This window comes from Triticum dicoccoides, chromosome 4A (assembly GCF_002162155.2).
Source record: "Triticum dicoccoides isolate Atlit2015 ecotype Zavitan chromosome 4A, WEW_v2.0, whole genome shotgun sequence".
Classification (NCBI taxonomy): Eukaryota; Viridiplantae; Streptophyta; class Magnoliopsida; order Poales; family Poaceae; genus Triticum; species Triticum dicoccoides.
In genome coordinates, this window is record NC_041386.1 from 380425522 (window position 1) to 380433488 (window position 7967).

Here is a 7967-nt window from a genome sequence, read left to right on the forward strand (position 1 = left end):
GCGGGCCGGGGAGGCCCCGCCTCGGGCCTCGCGGGCTGCGGCGGCGCGCTGAGGCCAGGCGCGGACAGGTGGCGGCAGAGGGTTGGCTGAGGCAGCGGTGCAAGGTGATGTGGCGGGCTCCTATTGGCCGGAACGACGTGGCGGTGGCAGCGGACATGTCCGGCGGCGTGGGACGAAATGTCTGGCAGCGCACGGAGGAGGAGTTTAGGGTTCATTGGCGTGAAAATTCCGGGAGGGACACATATTTATAGATAGAGGGAGCTAGGAAGCTCCAAATGAGGTGCAGTTTGCGACCACGCGATCGTGATCGAATGGCCTAGATGATGGGAGGGGTTTAGGTGGGTTTTGGGCCACTTTGGAGGGGCGTTGGCTGCAACACACACGAGTCCTTATCGGTCCCTAGGTTAACCGTTGGAGTATCAAACGAATTCCAAATGGCACGAAACTTGACAGGAGGTCTACCGGTAGTAACCCGATGCCGCATGACAAGTCTCGGTCCAATCCGAGAACGTTTAACACCCGCACATGAAAAGAGGTAGAAAGGGACACCGGGTGACATAGGAGCGCCGGAATGCAAAATGGACAATGGGGAAAATGCTCGGATGCATGAGACGAACATGTATGCAAATGAGATGCACATGATTAAATGATATGGAATGCATGACACGCAAGAAAATGACAAGGCAACAACAGCGAATAACTGGAAGACACCTGGCACACCGGTCTCGGGTCATCACATGAACCTATTCGCATATTACTTGCTTATGCTAACCATCATGATATCACTTTATATCAAATGGATGTGAAAAGTTCATTACTCAATGGTAATCTTGAGGAAGAAGTGTATGTTGCTCAACCACCGTGTTTTGAAGATCCAAAGCATCCTGACAAAGTCTTCAGACTCGATAAGGCCCTCTATGGCCTCAAGTAGGCCCCACGGGCGTGGTATGATACTTTGAAGGAATTCCTCATGAAGAAAGGCTTCAAACCTGGTTCACTTGACCCAACTCTTTTCACTAAATCTTATGATGGTGAATTGTTTGTGTGCCAAATTTATGTTGATGATATCATTTTCGGCTGTACTGACCAATGTTATAGTGATGAATTTGCCTATATGATGACTGAAGACTATCAAATGTCTATGATGGGAGAACTGAAATTCTTATTAGGTATTCAGATTCATCAACAGCGCAAAGGCATATTCATATCTCAGGAGAAATACCTCAAGGATGTACTAAGGAAATTCGGCATGCAAGATTGCAAAGGAGTCAAAATCCCAATGCCCACAAATGGCCATCTATGCACTGATGAAAATGGTATTGACTTTGATCAAATGGTATACCGCTCCATGATTGGTTCTTTATTGAACCTATGTGCATCTAGGCCAGATAATATTCTTAGTGTTTGCATGTGAGCCCGATTTCAAGCTACACCGAAGGAATCACACCATAAGGCTGTGAAGCATATTCTTCGATATCTAGATCACACACCAACACTTGGATTATGGTACCCCAAGGGCTTGGCTTTGATCTCATTGGATTTTTAGACTCTGACTATGCTGGTGATCGTGTGGATCGCAAGTCAACATCTGGCACATGACATTTCCTCGGACGATCTTTGGTCTGTTGGTCCTCGAAGAAACAGAACTACATATCACTGTCTACTGCTGAAGCCAAGTACATTGCTGCTGGTTCTTGTTGTGCTCAACTGCTATGGATGAAGCAAACTCTCAAGGACTACGGCGTCAACGTGAAGAATGTGCCACTCTACTGTGACAATGAGAGTGCCATCAAGATTCCTCATAACCCAGTTCGGCACTCGAAGACAAAGCACATTCAGATTCGTCATCATTTTCTTCGTGATCACGTGTTGAAGGGCGACATCTCTATTGAGCATGTGAAGACTGAAGAATAGCTAGCCGATATCTTCACTAAGCCCTTGGACGAGAAGAGATTTAGCAAGTTGCGGTGTGAGCTAAATATCCTAGAATCTTCGAATGTTCTTCGAAAAGGACACCCATCCTAACACTTATGCAAAATTGATGACTTAGATGTGCAACACATGAAGAAACATTTTTCTTCAATCAATGAAGACTAGCATTCTAAGTGTGAAGAAATTAACAAAGAATTTGATAATCAGAACCCTCCGACAATTGTACTCGGTGTCTGAAATCATCATTCTTATAAGGTGGTTCACGCCACCACAAAATGTTCAAAATCTTCAATTGAGCTTTTCCTCAGTTCTTTGAAATCCCTCAGTTGTTTTTCAATTTGCATTGTCTTCACCATTTCCGTCGTTTTTCTTCATTGGCTATATATATATATGTATATATATATATATGAGTTTATGTCCTCTACAGCATTCACTTATTGCTATTTCTTCAAGTTGCTTGTTCCGCTAAGTGAATGTGATCGGACCCTTCCCCCTCTATGCTAAACTCAAGCCAATCTATTCAAAAATTCTTCATGTGCGTTCTATTTGAAAATAGTTCAAAATCTTTACTGTGTCCTTGTTAGCTGAAGAAATGGTGACGGAACTTTAAAACCTATCTTATCTAAATTTTCGGCTTTGCCACTCAAACCGTTCCACATCCCACGACAACACTTATCCATTCACCCACGATCTCACACGATCTCCACTTCTCAGTAAGTGGGTGACACATGTCAAGCGAATGAGACGGGTCAGGGGCACGTTCATCCAATATCTTTGGGTGAACAGTTTTTTCACTGTGGCTATAAATACCCCTTCCCTTCCTCACTTCACTTTTACTCTACTCGTTCTCACTCCAGCTCGAGCTTCTCAAACCCTAGCACCGCCGCTAATTCATCATCGTCGGTGAGGAAGAGATTCACTGCCTCAACCTTGTCGCCATCGTACTTGCGCCGGCTGCGGATTTCTTCACTCCGCCGCCGCCGTAGTTGTCTTCCTCTGCCAAGTTAGGGCGTGGAAGATATGAACTTACGAACTTCACATCTACACCTCTCAGTTCGTCGTGTTCTTCGTTCAGTGTATTTAAAAGTTACTTTTACTGCCCTCTTTGATTCAAATGATAACTACAAAATCTTCAAAGGTGTTTATACTTCAAATTCATCACACACTGAACACCTCACATGTCATCTGTTCTTGATTCACTTCTCTAAAGATATATTTTTCTTCAAGATTCCTCAAATGTGTGGATTTTCGATCTATACATGTCTAGAACCTAAGACAAAGAACGCTTAGTGAAATTCTTCAAGACTCATCTGGTCAAATTCCTCAAACTTGCTCCTTTTTGAAAAACCTCTGAGAACGCATATGACCTCTCCATATTCCTCGCAACTATACTCTGTTCACAGGTACTCATGTCAGCTGCTGAATCACTAGGTTCTCATCAACTTAACTCATTTGCAGCTTTCCTCGAAGAAAAGTTGCATACATCTTCATAGAATTCCATTGTTCAAATTCCTCATCTGAAGAAAATGGCTGATGGAAAGAAGCCACAAAAGGGAGGAAAGAGGCCTGAGGTCAATACTGCTTTTGAGATCCATGATGACATATACAAGGACTATTGCACTCCTGATGAGGCCACTCGTGGAAAGGAAACCAAGAATGAGCGCAAAGTGCACATTCAAAGAATAGAGAGGAGATAGGAAAGAGAGTGGAGGGAGTACAGGTATGTTACTCCCAAGTACATGAAGAAATTCGCTCTCAATCCTCCATGCCCAAGACTTCCTTTGGCACCTGGCCAAGAAGCAGATCCCACCAGCCTCAAGCGTAGTGAGGGTTATCCTAATGAATGGGCCAAGCGTCAGGCTAAGTTGGCCAGACAAACAAGAGAAGCAGTGAGGAAATTCAATGAAGACTCTGCTGCTGCTGCCACTGCTGAGGCCTCTGCAATCAAGCCAAAGAAGGCCATGCCAAAGAAGCCTGCTCACAAGCCAAGTGCTTCACTAGCAATGCCCTCACGGCCAGATTCTTCAAAGCCCTCACAGCCAACTCCTCAAGCTGCTCCCATTTCAAAATCCTCAGCTCCTCCATCAAAGTCCTCAGCTGCTACGACCAAATCCATAGCACCTGCACATCTCGCCACGTGCCAACGGACGACGGGCATCTCTATTGCCTCAGGAGCATCTGCTAGTTCCTCAGCACCACTACATTCTTCAACTGGTCTCACTCTGTTGAAGACCAAGGAAACGGCTGGACGATGCCCTCGACCAAGTCCTCAAAAGAAGCAGGTCGCTTTTCAAGTGCTGTCAGATGAAGACGAAGCTAATGATGATGAACTTGCAGAAATCATCAGAGACAGGCAGGTCAAGGCCGCTAGAGCCAAGGGCACAAGTGTGCCTCTACTTTTGGATCCAAAGTTGACCCTTGAGTACATTGACCTATAGCACAAGGACCCAAATACTCTTGTGCCTGATTTCAAGCTGACTCCTGGCCAAAGTCATATGTTGAATCACTTCATACAAGAAGAAAAATGGAAGTTTGAGAAGGTCAGGAAGATCAAGAAAGCGCAGTACAAAAAGGAGCGCTACCTGAAGGAAAACGTTATCTCTATGACAACTGAAGAACTCGTAAATATATAGTCTAAGATCAAGAAACTCATTGATGAATTTGATGCATACCATGCTGATAGGCTGGGAGCCAAGGTTCGTTTTGTGAGACTCGCTGACAACTTCACTTCAGATGTTGCAGCCCCAATGCAACAGGAAATTCCTCAGGCTGAAGCATCTGCTCAGCCTACCGAAGAAAATGCCAGCACCGCTGATGACAATCACGCTACTAAAGAAAATGCTAATTCCAGGGATGATGACTGCATTCCAGCCGCTGAAGAAACTGCCAGGGCAACCACTAGTGCTGTGCCTGAAGAAAGTGAAGACGTCAGGGCAACTTCATCAGTTGTGCCTGAAGAAATTCAATGAATTTCCTCTGCTCCTCCTGCGCCTACACCAACTTCGATCCTTTTATCTGCATCAGATGTGAATAAGACCAAGGCTGCAGAGCGTGCAGCAGTGAAGAAAAGGAAGGCATCAACTTCATCAGATTCTTCAGCCTCGAAGAAGATGAAGCCATTGACCAGCTCATTTGCCAACCAATTGATGTTGTTCCTATCTCAACCATGCCATCAAAGGACCTTGTTCCTTTTGATGAAGAATATGTGATTCCAAGTGAATCCGATGAAGAGAATCCCTCTGCTACTTCGTCAGAGCAGTTGGATGAAGAAATTGAAGTGGATAAAATCCCTTGAACCCCAATTATCTCATCGCCCATGCGTCAGTTCATTGCTGAAGAGGCCGGCGTTGAAGAAATGGATGAAGAAGTTGATGTGGACATTGGATGCACCACGCTAGTGCTGAATGATGACTTTTGGGAAAGTCAGCACCCCAACTCTCCTCTGTTCACACCTCTTCAACAAATTCCTCAGTCCCCAGTAACTACTGAAGTCCAAATGGGATCTGAAGAACCTCGTGCAACTCCGTCCATCCATGAAGAAATTCTAGCCACTAGTGTTGATGAACATGTAAATGAAGAATTGAAGTCCCAGGCTGCCACTGAAGAAGTACCTGAAATTCCTCAGCCTGTGGTACCTGAGATTGAGATCCCTGAGGTTGTGATCCAATTGACCGACACTCCTCACCCCAAGCCAAAGGATCCCTTCTCGAAGAAACAAAAATTCAAGGTTGATGACTTCTTTGGCGAGCATTTATTCCTCACTGACTACAATCCTTATGACTCTGCTCGCCTTAGGAGGAAGTGCTTCTGGACTGCCAGCCAGGCCAATTTCTATTCTTTGCTGCTTTTCAACAAGGACAAAATCTTCTACCATGAGCATATTCCTCATGTGGACATGGAATCATTGCCTTGTTTCACTCATGTGCTCAGTGTGCTTCATGACGTAGGCCTCCTCAACTTTTGCTCTGACATTGTTGATTGGAATGAAGAGCTTATTCTTCAGTTCTACGCTACACTACATATCATAGGTGATCCTGAAGATATCAACTCCTGGGTCTTGGACTAGATGACCAAAAATACTCATTATAAGGCACCGGCCTTTGAATTGCTTCACGCCCTGCCCATCAGTCCACCCAGTGAAGGAGCTCGTTGCCTGCACCAAGAACCTGAACTCACTGCTCGTTACATGCAAGTGTTAATGAAGTCTCTGAAGCTCGGTCAAGCCCCAAGGACCAAATTCCTCGTAAAGGACATACTCTATGTGCCCAGAACAGTCTATCGCATTCTTACGAGGACAATGAGTCCCATCAAAGGCCACGACTCATCTGATGAGGAAATAGTTGGCATCATGAAGAATCTACTATTCAACATCATTCATAGCATTCCAACCAATTATTATGATTTCTTCATGAGGACTCTGGAAAATGTTGCACTCTCCCCGTTTCAGTTGAAGCCTTATGCTCCTTGGATTATGAGATTCCTCGGAACAAGGTCTTCACTCAACTAAAAGGCTGATTTTCAGAATCACCTCAGCTACTTGCCCCCGATTGAAGTCCTCCAGCAGACTTTTACTTCAACTGATGAAAAGGGCAAGACACCTCTTGTCATTGATGAAGGCATTCGTCCATTGGATGGTCAGTTTTGCAAACTTGCATCTTACTCCACCAATGATGACTCTGCCACTCATGATTCTGCTGCCAATGCACCCAACTCTACTCCTCAAGCCAAAGCTCCACGTGTGATGACTGACCATGAGCTGCTTCTTAGTCTTCACCAGAAGGTGGATCGAAATCATAAATGGGTTAAGCGTTAGTTTGGTAATATTCTTCACAACATGACTGCTACACATAATGCAGTGAAGAAAACCCATTACTACCTCCATGAAGTTTTCGGTCGCACCTGGGCTGTCTTATCTCATCTGTATGGTGAAGAAGATCTGAAGAAAATGGGTCTCAAGGAAGATTTTGACTGGTTTGCACCTCCTCTGAAGAAATTCAAGAAGCTCAAAGTTCCTACCTTGGTGGCCAGTTCCTATTCTTCATCCCGCGACACCGACGAGTATGAAGACTTGGACGACACTGCGGCAGGCCCTACAACGACAAACGACCCCAACAACGATGGCGCTCCTCCATCAACTTGATATTCTTCAGGGGCGTTAGTCCTCATTTTCAACCCTTTTGGTCATTCGATGACAAAGGGGGAGAAATTTGAGTTAGTCTTCTAGCGGATCTACTTTTATGGGCGTTTTTTTCTAAGTTACAACTCTCATTCTTTTAAAGACTTTGTTGGATCGAGTTGTAATCTTAAACTCTATGGTAGCCCGATACTTTTGCTATGCATTCCTGCATGCTTATTCCGTATTAATCTTAATGCACGCATGCTGGATTACATCAGTCACCATATTTCATCTTACATTTCAAATTCTTCATATTAGATGTCAATGCGTGTATGAATTACACGATATAGGGGGAGATCTCCATGATTTTACTCTTGAAGTGTCCTTTGCTTCAAAAGCAAATTCCTCACTGTGCACATCTCCAGGGGGAGTTCTTCTATATCTTGCAATCAAATTCCACAATTCCAGTATTTACACTTCATATGTTTATCCCCGTTGAAAACTTAACCTATATTATCATCAATCACCAAAAGGGGGGAGATTGTAACTGCATCTAGTGCCCCTTAGTGATTTTGGTGTATTAAAGACTTATAGGTTAAGGGACTAATGTGTTTATGAGTGTTCACAGGTCTATAAGTCTATGAGGAGTTTGATATTTACAGAGAAAGTCGACCCTTGAAAATGAAGTTCTTCGACTGAAGACTTTGGCTTTCTGAAGACTTTCTGAAGACTTTGAAAGTGAAGAAATTGGTGCAATCCTGAAGACTTGGTATTCATTCGAGGAGCATGAAGCATGAAGACTTTTGTTTTCGCAGTTTCATTTTCTCTTTCTTGAGTCATAGGAAACACCGTACTGTTAAAGGGGGTCGAGGAAATACTCAGGAAAAATTTCAATGTGATGCTCTACTCAAATCCTACT